This window comes from Chiloscyllium plagiosum, chromosome 1 (genome assembly GCF_004010195.1).
Source record: "Chiloscyllium plagiosum isolate BGI_BamShark_2017 chromosome 1, ASM401019v2, whole genome shotgun sequence".
NCBI classification, from domain to species: domain Eukaryota; kingdom Metazoa; phylum Chordata; class Chondrichthyes; order Orectolobiformes; family Hemiscylliidae; genus Chiloscyllium; species Chiloscyllium plagiosum.
The window spans coordinates 106,031,964-106,048,384 of NC_057710.1; the positions used below are offsets into that span (position 1 = coordinate 106,031,964).

General features: G+C 40.2%; 1 long non-coding RNA gene across 2 annotated transcripts in view; it reads right to left on the reverse strand.

Moving 5' to 3' along the window:
• The window catches only part of LOC122551511, a 67,224-nt gene that overhangs the window by 44,236 nt on the left and 6,567 nt on the right, over positions 1-16,421 (reverse strand). The window contains exon 3 of one of the 2 annotated variants that reach the window (XR_006312121.1): positions 6,195-6,265. The exons of the other annotated variant lie outside the window; for it this stretch is intronic. This is a non-coding gene — a long non-coding RNA (uncharacterized LOC122551511). Of the gene's footprint in view, positions 1-6,194; positions 6,266-16,421 lie in introns of those variants that run through there. 2 annotated transcript variants of the gene reach the window in all.

Below are 16,421 nucleotides of genomic sequence, written 5' to 3' on the forward strand. Positions count from 1 at the left end.
AGTGCACCCAACTCTTGCTCCTCCAAGATTGTGTTAGGGAACTGGAGCGAGAGCTGGATGAACTTCGGATCATTCGGAAGGCAGAGGCTGTGATAGATAAGAGTTACGGGAAAGTAGTTACTCCGAGGCACAAAAAAAGCTGGGTGACTGTTCGAAGGGGAAAAAAACAGTCAGTGGAGGGATCCCCTGTGGTCGTTCCCCTGAAAAACGTGTATACCGTTTTGGATACTGTTGAGGGGGACGACTTACCAGGGGCAAGCAGTGGGGCCCAGGTCTCTGGCACAGAGCCTGTCCCTGTTGCACAAAAGGGAAGGAGGGAAAGGAGGAGAGTGTTGGCCATTGGGGACTCAATAGTTAGAGAGTCAGATAGAAGGTTTGTTGGGAACAAACGAGACTTGCGGTTGGTGTGTTGCCTCCCAGGTGCCAGGGTCCATGATGTCTCGGATCGTATCTTTGGGGTCCTGAAGGGAGAGGGTGACCAGCCTCAAGTCGTTGTCCATGTAGGTACCAACGACATAGGTAGAAAGAGGGATAGGGATATAAGGCAGGATTTCAGGAAGCTAGGGTGGAAGCTAAGAGCTAGAACAAACAGAGTTGTTATCTCTGGTTTGTTACCCATGATAGCGAGGCAAGGAATAGGGAGAGATATCAGCTGAACACGTGGCTGCAAGGATGGTGCAGGATGGATGGATAATTGGGGCTCATTCTGGGGAAGGTGGGACTTGTACAAACAGGACGGTCTTCACTTGAACCAGAGGGGTACTAATATCCTGGGTGGGATATTTGCTGGTGCTATTCAGGTGGGTTTAAACTAGCTGAGGTGTAGTTGCAGTGCACAGAAGGATGAGAGTAGGGAAGACAGGGACAGGATTTCAGGGTCACGGGAATGTGCTGGCAGACAACAAACTGGTTTGAAGTGTGTCTACTTCAATGCCAGAAGTATCCAAAATAAGGTAGGTGAGCTTGCAGCATGGATAGGTACCTGGGACTTTGATGTTGTGGCCATTTCGGAGACATGGATAGAGCAGGGTGAGGAATGGGTGTTGTAGGTTCCAGGGTTTAGACCTTTCATTAAGAACAGACAAGGCAGTAAAAGAGGGGGAGGTGTGGCCTTGTTAGTCAAGGATAGTATAACGGTGGCTGAGAGAACTTTTGATGAGGACTCGTTCACTGAGGTAATGTGGGCTGAGATTAGAAACAGGAGAGGAGAGGTTATATTGTTTGGAGTTTTTCATAGGCCTCCGCAGAGTTCTAGGGAGGTGGAAGAGAGGATTAGCAAAATTATTCTGGGTGGGAGTGAAAGGAACAGGGTGGTCATTATGGGGTCTTTAACTTCCCCAACATTCATTGGAAATGTTATAGCTCTAGTATGTCGGATGGATCAGTTTTTGTCCAATGTGTTCAGGAGGGTTTCCTGACACAGTATGTCGAAGGGCCGACAAGAGGGGAGGCCACACTGGATCTGGTGCTTGGTAATGAACCAGGCCAGGTGTTTGATTTAGTTGTAGGTGAGCACTTTGGAGAAAGTTACCATAATTCAGTTACGTTTAGTTTAGCGATGGAAAGGGATAGGTACATGCCACAGGTCAAGAATTATTGATGGAGCAAGGAAAATTATAATGCGATTAGGCAAGAATTAGGATGCATAGAATGGGGTAGCAAAATGCAGGGGGATGCAGACAATGGAAATGTGGAGCTGGTTTAAGGAATAGATAGTGCATGTCCTTGATAGGTATGTTCCTGTCAGGCAGGGAGGAAGTGATAAGGTAAGGGAATCGTGGTTTACTACAGAAATTGCATCTCCTGTTACGAAGAAGAAAGGAGGCTTATGTGTTGATGAGGCAAAATGGTTCAGATGAGGCGATGGAGAGCTACAGATCAGCTAGGAAGGATTTAAAAGAGAGTTAAGAAGAGCAAAGAGAGGACACGAGCAGTGTTTAGCAAATAGAATAAAAGAGAACCCTAAAGCTTTCTATAGGTATGTGAGGAATAAAAGGATGATTAGGGGTTTGAATAGGGCTAATCAAAGTCAGAAGTGGGAAGTTGAGTGTGGACCCTGTGGAGATCTGAGAGGTGCTAAATGAACATTTCTCATCAGCTTTTACTCAGGAAAAGGAGAATATTGTAGAGGTAGAAGAAAGAGGTACAAGATATTAGACTAGAAAAGATCAAGGTTAGTTATGAACAGGTATTATCAATTCTAGAAGGAGTGAAAGTAGACAAGTCACCTGGGCCGGATGGGATTTATCCGAGGATACCCTGGGAAGCTAGGGAGGAGATAGCAGAGCCTTTGGTTTTGACATTTGAGTCGTCATTGTCTACAGGTTTAGTACCTGAAGACTGGAGGATTGCAAATGTTGTGCCCTTGTTCAAGAAGGGCAGTAAAGATGACCCAGGTAATTATAGACCAGTTAGCCTTACTTCTGTTGTAGGAAAGGTTTTGTAAAGGATAATAAGAGATAAGATTTATAATCATCTAGCAAGCAACAATTTGATTTCAAATAGTCAACATGGTTTCGTCAAGGGCAGGTCATGTCTCACAAATCTCATTGAGCTTTTAGAGAAGGTGACCAAGCATGTAGATGAGGGTAGGGCAGTTGACTTGTTATACATGGACTTCAATAAAGCTTTTGATAAGGTTCCACATGGTAGGCTGTTGTAGAAAATGCAGAGGCATGGAATTGAGGGTGATTTAGCAGTTTGGATTAGAAACTGGCTTTCTGAACGAAGGCAGCGAGTGATGGTTGATGGAAAATATTCAGCCTGGAGTCCGGTTACTAGTGGTGTGCCACAAGGGTCTGTTTTGGGACCACTGCTGTTTGTCATTTTTATAAATGATTTAGACGCAGGCATAGGTGGATGGATTAGTAAATTTCCAGATGACACTAAAGTCGGTGGAGTAGTGGACAGTTTGGAAGAATGTTGCAGGTTGCAGGGGGACTTGGATAAACTGCAGAATTGGGCTGAGAGGTGGCAAATGGAGTTAAATGCAACTAAATATGAGGTGATGCACTTTGGGAACAATAACAGGAAAGCAGAGTACTGGGTCAATGGAAAGATTCTTGGTAGTGTGGATGTGCAGAGGGATCTTGGAGTCTATGTACATAGATCCCTGAAAGTTGCCATCCAGATAGATAGTGCTGTTAAGATGGCATACAGTGTGTAGGTAGTGCTGTTAAGATGGCATACTTGTCTACTTTCACTCCTTCTAGAATTGATAATACCTGTTCATAACTAACCTTGATCTTTTCTAGTCTAATATCTTGTACCTCTTTCTTCTACCTCTACAATATTCTCCTTTTCCTGAGTAAAAGCTGATGAGAAATGTTCATTTAGCACCTCTCAGATCTCCACAGGGTCCACACTCAACTTCCCACTTCTGACTTTGATTAGCCCTATTTGTTTCGGAGCTGCAATATCATGCTGCAACTATACAAAATGCTGGTGCAGCCATACTTGGAATATTATGTACACTTCAAGCTACCATATTTCGGGAAGGATGTGGAAGCATTGAAAAATGTGCAGACAAGATCTACCAGGATGTTGCCTGTTCTGGAGGGAAGATCTTATGAGGAAAGGCTGATAGACTTGGGTCTGTTATCGTTGGAAAGAAGAAGACTAAGAGGGGATTTGATAGAGACATGCAAGATGATCAGAGGACTACATAGGGTAGACAGTGAAAGTCTTTTTCCTAGGATGATGACGTCAGCTTGTACGAGGGGGCATAACTACAAATAGATTTAAGACAGATGTCAGAGGCAGGTTCGTTACGCAGAGAGTTGTAAGGGCATGGAATGCCCTACCTGCTAATGTAGTCAACTCAGCAACATAAGTGGAGATTTAAACAATCCTTAGATAAGCACATGGATGATTTTAGGATAGTGTAGGGGGACGAGCTGAGAATAGTTCATGGTCGGTGCAACATCAAGGGCCGAAGGGCCTGTTCTGCGCTGTATTGTTCTATGTTCTATGTTCTAATTACAGGCTCCATAATTCAAAGTATACAGCAGCATCTTGATGCCACCATCTACAATCCACTAGTTTGATGCTTCAAGGGAAATATCTTGCACGTGCTCCTGACAAGCAGCAACCTCGGGTCAGTTGATTTCAACTTCCTCCAGCATTGGCATGATAGGTGTTTTCTCTGTTTGCCAGTTTCTGATGAGTATGACCTTCACGTCTCCCCATGCAGACACCATAGGGAAATTGTCAAAGATTTTGACAAACCAGCTCTTTACCCGACAGCTCTTACATTTGAAGGGAGGTCTTTTATTTACAGCTGAACTGTAAATAGCTTTTATTAGAAATTTTCTCTGCTTAAAATTCTTGCACAGCATTGCATGTTGCATTCTGATAATTCCAGAGTGAAATATGAAAATAAAATTAGTGCTTGTCAAGCAGCAAGAAGATTTAAGCTAAAAATAAAGATGAATATGTCCATTAAGAGAACAAGACAGGTTCTCCTTGTAATGATTTGAACAATCAGCTTCGTTAGACCATAAGGCAAATCACATGGTGGTGGTCTTCTTGAGGTCTGACTAAATCTGAAGCTCAGGCCAGAGTCATAAACAACTACATAGCTGCAGCGGTTCATTTGAAGCTACATCACTAGGTCTGGTGCCAATTTGCTGCCAATTATAGAACACTTAACCTGGTTAATGCTTAAGTGTGCAAAGCTGATTTTAAATAAATGTGCGTTACTTAAAGAACAAATCTATCGGTGAGTGCAGCCCAAAAGCTTTTTCAGCACAGAGAGAGGACACAAATATATTTTCAACTGCTTCAATTCTCAGACAAGCAGTGATGATTTCTGAATTGAAAAAATCTCAGCACATTTTTTTCCAGATATACTGCATATAGCACATAAAATAACATTGTCTGAGGCAGGATAGCAACAACTGTTCTATCTCAGTGGTTCACATCATTGATTGGACTTCAGCTTTGTAGTTAATGATATCTGCGAAACCACTTTATGGGATCACAATCTTACAACTCATTTTCCATCTTCTATATATTGAAGTAATACTACAGATTGATATCAATGAATTATTTTTTCATTGGATGTTTAGCAAGGTTTTTGTCACTCTCTTGGTTGGAATATAATTTTATGGAGTTTAACTATCATAATGTTTCTTTTAAGGTCATTCTGTTGGCAAAAAGGTTTTTTTAACTGATGAGAAGTCAAATCAAATCCTAGCGATAGGGTCATTTACATTTGGAATGAGTTGACAGATAGTGTAAGAACTTCTGGAATTACTACCTCTATCTGCCAGTGAAGGACAGAGCGACTTTTGGATTTTCTCCTGAAAATGCTTGAAGTCCTTCAGAGAAGTCTGGATTAAAACTGTTCCACTTGTTGTGCAGTCCTTAGCTGCTGAATAATAATAAAAAAATCTTTTCTCGGATCAATTTCTTTTTCTCAGAAACTGACAGCCCCTTTAACAGCAGGTACGAGCAGGTCCACTGAGTCTCTCAAGGAATGCAGTGGGCAGTGCACTTTCTGAAGTGATGGAATTACTTCCATAAATCATGGAATGACTTATTCTCTTTCTAAATTGCATGGCATCACCACACATCCTAACCATTTTGACCCCTCCATCTGCATAGGGCCTGAGGTGAGCTACATTTAAATCATTTATAAATTACTTAGGTGGAATTTTTTTGTGGGATTCTAGACACTGATACCATGCTGGGAAGACAGCAGCAGTACGGATCTTTGAATCGCAGAATCATGCAGTCCTTCGGCCCACAGAGTCTGTCCCACCAAAAATGCACACACTCTCTACTCGTCCTGCTTTCCAGCACTAGGCCCCAGGCCTTGAATGTTATGACACTTCAAGAGCTCATTAAAGTATTTTTTTTAAAGGTTGTGAACTCACCTGCCTTAAACTGCCTTCCAAAGATGTGCATTCTATACCCCTATCACCTTCTGGGTGAAAACATCTTTCCTCAAATTCCTTCTAAATCTCCTGCCTTTCATCTTAAAATGATGCACCCTGTTTGATAGCCCTTCAACTAAGGGAACAGTTGCTGTTATTCTCCCTGTTTATGCCCCTCATAATCATATACACCTCTATCAAGTCCCCCTCCCAACCTTCTCTGCTCCAAAGAAAACAATGCGAGCCAAACCTACCTCTCTTCATTGCTAAGATGCTCCATCCCAGGCAACATCCTGGTAAGTCTCCTCTGCACCCCCTCAGTGCAATCACATCCTTATCTGGTGTGCGTTTCATTGTTTTGTGTAATGCGTTTTACTGGTTTCTACCTTAAAAGTGAAAACAAGTTACAGCAGCTGTCACATGAACAAGACAAACAAAAATAAATTTGCAAGCATTATCGTTTGCAGTTAAAAGGTACCCAATTTACTTTGACAAGTGATCACCTTGAACAAAAACTGTTTTCTAGTTCTAGTCTCTTTCACTTTCATCAGATTCTGCACCTACATTTCAATCATAATCCCTGAGACATTCAGAATTTTTTTAATGACATGCAAAAGTTGGTGTGTATTTCATCAGAATATCAAACTCTAACTATCAGATTCATCTGTTGGATGGATGACTTCCACAGCATGATGACCTGTTGTTGTTTGTTGTTAATTTGAGTGAATGTTTCTTCTTGTTCTGTGCCCCAATACCACTGCTTATCCTTAGCAGTGAGCTTGCACAGCGATTCTCACACTGATTACAAATTAAGGAAGGACTTCCCAAACCCAACAAACCACTACACTGTTTTCACATCTATTGGTTGCTACATTTCTGCTACAGCTTTCATATCATCAGGATCTGGGTAAGGTCCTTTTGCTGTTAGGACGTGACTTAATAGCTGTTAAATTGTATATTTTTGTTATATTCCATTTATTCCAACTTTCTCATCATGCATTTACTTCTGCTGTTCTTTGATAACTGCTTCTTCTGTTTGATCTGCTAATCATCAGTTACCAGGTCCCCAAAAATTGCTTTCTTGCCCACTTATCTTTCTTTCCTATTTTTCAGGAGGATTTGAGTTATAAGGAGGGTCTGAATAGGCTGGAACTTTTCTCATAGGAATATAGGAGGCTGTGAGGTGAACTTAAAGAGGTTTATAAAATCTTGAGGTTCATCTGCGTGAATAGCAGAGGACTTTTCCCAAGGGTGGGTGAGTTCAAAACTAGGGGACATCATTTTAAGGTGAGAGGAGAAAGCTTTAAAAGGGAGCTGAGGGGAACTGTGAGAAGAAGAGGTAGATGCAGGTACAGTCATAACATTTAAAAGACCTTTGGATAGTTACATGCATAGGAAAGGTTTAGAGGGAGATGGACTAAACACAGGCAAGTGGGACTAATTTGGTCAGCATGGATCAGATGGACCTAAGTGTCTTTTCCCATGCTGTATGACTCTATGATGCTATAAAATATGCCATGGGAATCCATCCAAGATCTGTAAAATCATCCTTGCAATATTTCAGGATATGTTCAGCAGTCAATGGTTTAGTGGTCAACAAAAATCTGGAGATCTCTGCAGCAACATGTAAAGTTACATGTACGTACAGGGAAGGTTAGATTTAGACTTGCTTCAGCTATGCTGAGTTGAGTATCATTAGGAATTCCATCTCATTGCTCTTCCTTTAGCATTGGCCTCTCAGCTTTATTTATCCCCTGGAAGTGAGTAAGTAGAATTCCAACATATATTTCAACTTTACCTTCAAGGGATTTCTTTTGAGTCCCAATCTTGAGCCACAGGCTTGTCAAGCTCTGGATATTGCCTAAAACACTGGTATGCATCTGGCACTTCACATTGAATTGATACTCTCCTTCTAAGTCACATTCTATTTTTTAGACCTGACAATGACAATTTGTGGTATGATGCAGAGTGAGTCATCAATAGATAGGTTCTTGATTGGTAAGAGGATCAACAGTTACTGGTAGAAAGCAGAATAATTGGTTTGAGAAACCGTGACTAGGTTATGGCTTTAAGAGATGTATTTTCTCCTGGTTTATTTAAAGAGAGAGATTGAATGAGAGATGCTAAGCAAGCTGTAATGTAAACAGCTTATGTGGCCTTGGAGTTTGTTTTTAAAGTTGGAACAATAGAAGCAGCCTGAATGGGTGTGGCCAGTTCTCACAGACAAAGATTTCTTTTTTTTTAGATTTAGCTGCTGGAGTTTTGAAGAAGTCCTCTCTCTCGGTTACAACTGGAAGCTGAGGTTTCACCTCCCACTGCAGATTTTGCACATGAGAAAATCTGATTTCTGAATTTGCCTTTTTGCTCAGGGGTGTGTTTATGAGATGTTGCTATACTGGAACAGTTTCTAACAGTTGCTTTATCTATTATTCTGTTATGTTTTTAATGGAATTAAATTATTCAAAGTTTTTCATTTGTTGTATTTTAAATATAATGTTTGAATAAATTATGTTTTGCTTAATGTTGAGTAGTTTGACCAGTCGATTGCATCTGGAACACAATACTTTATATTTGACTTTAAAATAAGAAAAAGTTAGAGTCTCGGCTACCTTCTTAAAATATTTTGACGAGACCAGGTCTGGTCCATAACAAACCCTATCAGCCACAAATGAATGGTGAAGCAGATTTGATGGGCCAAATGGCCTAATTCCTAGTTGATCCCTGGAAGGAACTCGTATTGTGGAAATTTAATATGATTAAGATGTCTCTTCTTGTGTTCTTCTAGAGATGAACACATGCCCCATACCCATCTTCCCCTACTCCACCACCTGAGATGAGGCAGACTTAAGTGATTATTAAAGGGTGCCAATCATTGTCAACGTGGAAGGATCATTCATGAGCCTTCCAGACTGGATTTAATCGGGATGGAGATGGGAAAGTGGTGGAGTTGCTACTCACACTCCCACCTGATTAACTACACCCCCTGTCACTGTACTCATCAAGAGAGTGGGAGGAAATTACAACCATTGTCCTGATTGGACAGTGCATCCGCACAGGTTTAAGAAGGAGGACAAGTTGTTACAAACAAATGGTGTTCCGTGTTATCAGAAATACACTTAAGGAATACTGTGGGAAGGTGGATTGGAAGTGTTTTCATGCTGAAAAATTGTTACCACATTGCTATTTAACGCACAGCCTCTTATTCCCTTGGACATTTATCAAGTCATAAATAATAACTTTTCTTCAAATATAAATCTTGCTTTAATCTGAACTCAATTTTCAGCTCATCCTCTCCACTTAGTTGCATCCCTGCTTGTGGCTTGTTTTGTGACCAAAATGTATCAATCCTCCTCTAGCTTTTCTATTCCTTGTTTTATTCATTAACTGAATTTAGCTGTAACTATTTCTCTATCATCTCATATTATTACCCCAAACATGAAAAATAATTATCTTGTACCATCTATTTTGAACTATAGACAATTAATTGTTGAGACAAAAAAAATCCCCGTTTGCAACAGTAAGTCTTTGAAATCTATTATTGAATGGGTATAAAGTTGCCATTTGATACTGTTATCAAACACTTTCTGCAACAATAGAGAGAACATTGTAAGGTTCAATTCTCTAAGTTAATTAGTTCCTGATTTTCTTTCTCGTAAATGTAGGAACATTATACAAACATACAAGCTAATGTGTTAAAAATAGCATGAAACACATTTTAGACACCTTGTTTTTCTGAAGAAGTTTACTTTATTTTAGTATTATTGCAGTCACTATTATTTCCCTGCATTATTTTTAAAATTCCAATTCTTACAGTCATCAATGTGATATTTAAATGTTTAACTCCAGGACTAGCTTTCAATTCCTGATTTTCTTTCATCTTCCCTCATTTTACTTGGGGTTGCATCATGGTACGTTATCACTTCTCTGTATCCTCTTCCCCCTTTGTTTTACTCTCTTGCCACAAGATCCTTCACTGAGTTTCAAACATTCCTCTCTCTTTCTTCCTGACAGTCCCATCTGCATTACTCACCTCACTACATGTTCACATCATCTCATTAGTATCCGGTCATTGTCCCTCTCTTCTTGATGTTGCCCAGGTTTCTGTGTTGTCTAATAAGGCTGACATCACAAATGCCTTGTGGACTCTTCTTTCAGCTTCTATCACATAATACTCCACTGCACTTGACATAATTACTCCAACCACAGCCAACTCCTTACTTAATTTCTACTTCCATACTTTGCACACCTGCCAAGCTGACTCCAGGCACTTGCAGTTACTCACTTCTTACAATTCTTCATACCTTCATTCTGCTCCTCTTCCCTAGGCTAAAACATGATGTGTACCTTTAGTCACTGATCCTTATATCTATGTCTCACAGGGCTTTTCTCCAGTTCCACAGACATGTGGTCATATTCTCAGCCTCCCAACCTAATAGCTCAGTTCTTCTGTGAACATCATTTACCATGAAATTTCCTGAATCACTCATTCACATTGAATATTTATGACAAGTATGAAGAGGAAGAGGCTCAATGCCAATCTTTGGTGAAATCCAACTTTGACTTTGAGGCTCTCATTCTCCCCCAGACTGCTTCTTATTTTAAATTCTGTTTTTCTCTTAACAGATGCTGCCAATCTGCTGAGTTTCTTCAATATTTTCTGTTTTTATTGATTCTTATTCATGCCTGGCAGTCCTTGGAGACGTCTTGTGATATTATTTCTCAGGAAGTCTACAAATTCTAGGACATCTCCTGAGTTCCTCCATAAGTATCTGGTGATAAGCCTTCTCTACTTTGATGAAGCCAATTTTCATGATAGTATTGGTTTTCCCAATATTTCTCCAATACTTGCTTCATAACAAAATGACATCCACAGTACTTCTTCTGGACATGAATCTGAACTACATTTTATGAATTTCTATTATTCTCAGCATCATGATGCTCCCCCGCGTGTTGAAAGTGTCTGGTAGGGGTTTAATTCCTCCATAGTATTTGCAATCTTGGTTGTCTCCCTTTTGTCGAAATATACATCATGTTTCTTTGCCTCCAGGTCTTGGATTTGCTGTCTTATTAAACTGTACAAAGCAGCTTGTTCAGCGCTCAAATTTATGTTGGTGTGTCCACACTTCTGCAGGTACCTTACTCAGATCTACTGCTTTCCTTTATTTCACTCCATTTAGTACTGTTCTGATTTCTTCCAAATTAATGTGAATTGTCATTCCTTGGTTTCCAGCTATTGTGTCTTTGTTCTCACGTTTTTTTCATTCATAAGTATTGGTCCCACCTCCCTTTGATTTCATTTTCTTTAAATAAAGGTTATTATTACACCTGTATCCTTGATTACACAGACACTTCTGGTAAGTTTATAGCAGTTTTTTATTTATAGCCTATTTATAGCAGTTACAACTCTGAAAATATCTTATTTTTTCCCTCTTTGATATCCAGGTTTTCAAATCATTCTTCCTTGGCCAATGATTTCTCTGGCAATCATTTATTTTTACAATGTTCATTATTTTCCTTGAGTCCTGACTATCTCCACTTTTATAACAGTGCCTTCTAACTTCAGAAGTTATGTCAATTTATTTAACTGATCTTCCAGCGGTTACAACAATGGAATTTGAGCCATGTACTCAGAGCATCAGGCTGAGCCTCTGGACACAAGACCAATTACATTATCATTTTACCAATACTGGCAAGGTCAACACATTTTTCTGAACAAAAAAAATTGATATATAAATTGTTTCAGAGAATAATCAATAATGCACAATGGTGCCTGCCATAGTGATGTTACCATGATTCCTTTATATTATGCCTCCATATATGACATTGCTATTTCAACATCTAGGAGACTAGATGGGTGGTTGCTGAGAGACACCAAAGACAAGATTTGATTGAGGTTGACCACAGGGTCTTGGTACTACAGGGTATCAGGGTGCTGAAGGAAAGGTTCAAATGGTCGAATTGACTGTGGAGTACAACAGTATACACTGGCCAAGCAGCTAAAATAATTTACGACCGGTGTTTTAAATTTAACTTGGTCCTGCAGATAGAGAAGTCAACATCAGCAATCAGAAACAGAAAACTTTTCTGAAGAAGGGACCAATTACTGAGGAAGAAGTGAATAACAGATTTGTACTTGAGGACATATTTAGTGAGGCTCCTGAAGCATGATTTTACAGCTAGCACATAAACGCTGGATCCCCTGGCCAAGATTGCACATAAAAATTGCAAATATAAAATTTCTTCCGAGCTACCTTACTCTGCCTTCTGCTGTGAGACATGGGCTTGAGTTGTGCTTCAGGCTCTACTAGTGCCTCTCTTCCAAACAATAGAACAGATTCCAGTGTCATATTTTGCCTTGAAAATGATCTTGCATTGCACATAGTAAGGTAATAGGTTAGCTGCAGAACTGCAGTGCATGTGTGTCTGAGCATGTGTGTAGCATAACATTATCCATACATTCAGAATCTCCAGCTCTTCTGTTTGCAAAGAATCAAGTTTTATAATTTACAAGATTTCCCTTCCGTGTACAATTATGTATAATCTTATTCTATAAGTGGATAGAAAAGAAACATCTGTCAAAAAAAATCTGAGAGACATTAGATGATGCCTTTTTTTTTAAGTTTGCAGTGATATTATGCAAGAATGTAAACTTTCCACACATAAATATGTGGGACTGACAGCATGCATAATGTTTATTGATTATCATGGAAATGAACTAGATGATAAATACACTGCTGTTTTGGTTTTTGTTCACTTGTGGACACTTCAGGCAGTTTGACACCAATAATGCTTTTCACGATGAACTTCAACACTGACTTCAATATGTGATATTATAGAGATTTATAAAATCACGAGGGGCATGGACAGGGTAAATAGACAAGGTCTTTTCCCTGGGGTGGGGGAGTCCAGAACTAGAGGGCATAGGTTTAAGGTGAGACGGGAAAGATATAAAAGAGACCTAAGGGGCAACGTTTTCATGCAGAGGGAGGTATGGAATGGGCTGCCAGAAGAAGTGGTGGAGGCTGGTACAATTGCAACATTTAAAAGGCATCTGGATGGGTATATGAATAGGAAGGGTTTGGAGGGATATGGGCCAGGTCCTAGCAAATGGCATAGACTGGGTTGGGATATCTGGTTGGCATGGACGAGTTGGACTGAAGGGTCTGTTTCCTTGCTCTACATCTCTATGACTCTAAGACTCTATGTGATGTCTTAGTGTCAGGTTTCCAAGCACTTTCTTTTGATTAAGCTGAAATGTTATAATTCTAGCAAATCTTGTGTGAACACAAAATGTCACAATGTACTGAGGTTTGACCTGCCCCTGGTGTTGTGATGGATGGGTCTGGTGTTGTCACCTTGGAATGTTCCAAGTAGTTATACCATTCCGTATCACCTGTCCTTTGAAGGGAAATGTGCGAAAGAAAACACCTTTGACCACACGTCCATCGGGCAGTGGTCAGTACGGAGCATCCTCAAGTTCCTGCAGGAAGAGGAGAGGGTGGATCTTCTCGGGTGTTTCCCTGTCAAAGTTTTTTGGGAGAATTCTTCATCACCAGAATTTTCCAACAAACACTAAAATGTAACTTGGTTGCTGGTAAGCAGGGCACTATCCGTCAGATCCTCCAGGTACGCCCGGACTCTCCGTGCACCACACACTGCCCTCAAAGCAGCTGTAGAGGGTGAAGAGACTGTCACAGGTCTCCTGGATTGTGCTTTTCTTGAGAGATGTAGTGACTTTTGTCAAGGTTGGTCCCGAGCAGCTCAGCGCTCTCCGGTCTGTTTCCTAGGACACACACTGAGACGAACATTGACTACATCTGAAAGACCATCAACTCAATGAAGGACTCTCTTTGATCTGCCCAAAACTTATTGGTCTTGCAACATAAAGAGTTGACCTCAATGAAATGTTGCAGACTGACACATTTGGAGACTATGAACATACTCAAACTCAGGGCAGCTGCCAGCAAGGTGCAGTGGGGAGAAACCACTAGCCATGATCTTTCTGCCAAAGTATAATGAAGGTCTGTTCAGTTGTCAGTCTTTCATTGACTCACAATAAAAACATATTCTTCCTATGTGAGTTAAAAATTCCATGGGTTATTTGCAACTGCATGGTAGCTCTGTGGCATGTAAAATTCCAAAGCATCTATTGTTTCTTTTTGTCTCGTTGGAAAGATTGCACAGAATGGAATGACAACCTTTTTGTATGGATTTCTTTTTTAATGAATAAAGAATATTTTACAATAAAAAGCAATCTTTTGCTTGTGTCATAAATATGGTAGCTGAAGATTAGAATTAATTACTTTTCAGGTCGAGGCCATGAGACTGTTGTGTTGTTTGTGGACTGGTAACGTCGTGAGAATAGATATAAAGGAACTCGGAGGAGTTGCACTTCATTATGTAGGAGACTGAAAAATCCAGCCATCTTCATGTACGACAAATCGCTGGATGGTTTACATTGTACTGAGTTCAGAGCAAAATGTTGATCATTTTATCTTTTCTGAAGCTACTGAACGGAGTATTTGACTTTGGACACAGCAATGGTTCTGCATACTGAGGTAGTCCAACTAACTGAGTCAAAATGTTCAATCGAGTTGTCAGCACAGTCATTAGTCATGTAGAAGTCAATTAGGCTGCCATCAGACATGCTGCTGGCTAGTACCACAATTATCCTCTGGCTGGTACCTCAAGTTGATTGAGCCTGCCCCTGATCCGATATAATTTGTCCAGGGGAAGTGGTCAAAAATGTTCGCTTTGCCTCACCAAAAGAATGGGGAAAATCATTTTATTGCAATGATTTCATATCCACCCTCAGCCACAGTTCAGCTATGAATGCTCTAACCTCTCAATACCCTTCCCAATGACATCATCAATGCTCTGAGTCACAGTCACTCTCATGCTATTGTTACTTTATCAAAGATTTGCCAGCTGCTTCATTTGTCTGAATTATGCTGCTTATAAGTTATGTAAAAATAAATAAATTAGGGGGAGAAAGTTTTCTTAATCTTAAAAGTTTCTACTAAATCTCATTCTAGTTTTTTGTTGCAGCACAATCATATTTAGTATCTAATTTGCATACTATTATATAACTTTCCTGATATCCACCTGGTGAACATATGTGTCACGTTCTCAACACTGTTATGTCTATTCTATGAGTGGTACACATTATTCCACGTAGTACTCTAATTGTAGCCGAATCAATGCTTGTGTAAATTAGTTGTTGCATTTTTGGCTTACGAACTCCAAGTTCCAACTGTACTGTGGAACAAATGACGACGCATTTATTTCAAACTTTTATGAACCTAAATGCACTATTTCGTCACCTATTTCTCTCTGTTCGCCAATCAATATTCTTCATCCCTCGTCTCTCATCACAAAAATCTATGTTCCTTTATACTCATCCATTCAAATTGAAGTGACCATCTTTCCACCATTATTGCTGGCATTTCTATAGTCTAGAATCTCCTCAGTTTAAGTTATGCTTTTGTTGCATCTTTAAGTTGGTTTTCCATTCACCACTTGCCTCTCCAGCAAAGTATGTGCTTAGCTTGCTAGGTTCTTGCTTAGCTCATTACCCTAAGCATTTTGGAAACTACTGATACAAAACCAGTGTAATAATGGAGAAATAGCTGAACCAACTGGACTCTTCAAAGCAGCACTTTAAGTCCATTAATAATAAAACAAAATGCTGGAAATCTGAAATAAGACAAAAAATTGCTGGAAAAACTCAGGAAGTCAAGTACTGTCTGTATTGAGAAACAGTTAACCAAGTAGTTTATCATCAGAACTAGTCTGATAAATGGTCATTGGACCTTTAACCTCTGCAGCTTTCCACAGATTGTATTGACCTGCTGAGTTTTCCTAAGCTCATTGTACTTACTACTTTTAAGCTGCATTCTTCAATAAAACAACAAAGGACAAGAAGATAAGGCATGGTCTTTTCCTCTCCCACTCAATTCTTGTCTTTTTTTTAATTTATAGTTCAAAATAATTAGCACATTCGTATTTGACCTAAAGTGCCGAATGTACTGCAGTGTCAAGCCAGAAATGAAGAATATGTGACTTCTCTCATTCAGATCTCCAAGCCTTTAGCTGGGTGAATTGAAGGCAGGGTGAATGGTCTCCTTGGTGTGAGTGGGAGGGAGATTGATTTGATTTATTGTCACATATAGGAAGGATCATGCCCAAAACGTCGATTCTCCTGCTACTTGGATGCTACCTGACCTGCTGCGCTTTTCCAGCAACACATTTTCAGCTCTGATAGAACATAGAACATAGAAGAATACAGCGCAGTACAGGCCCTTCGGCCCTCGATGTTGCGCCGAACCAAGCCCACCCAACCTACACTAGCCCACTGTCCTCCATATGCCTATCCAATGCCCGCTTAAATGCCCATAATGAGGGAGAGTCCACCACTGCTACTGGCAGGGCATTCCATGAACTCACGACACGCTGAGTAAAGAACCTACCCCTAACATCTGCCCTATACCTACCCCCCCTTAATTTAAAGCTATGCCCCCTCATAATAGCTGACTCCATACG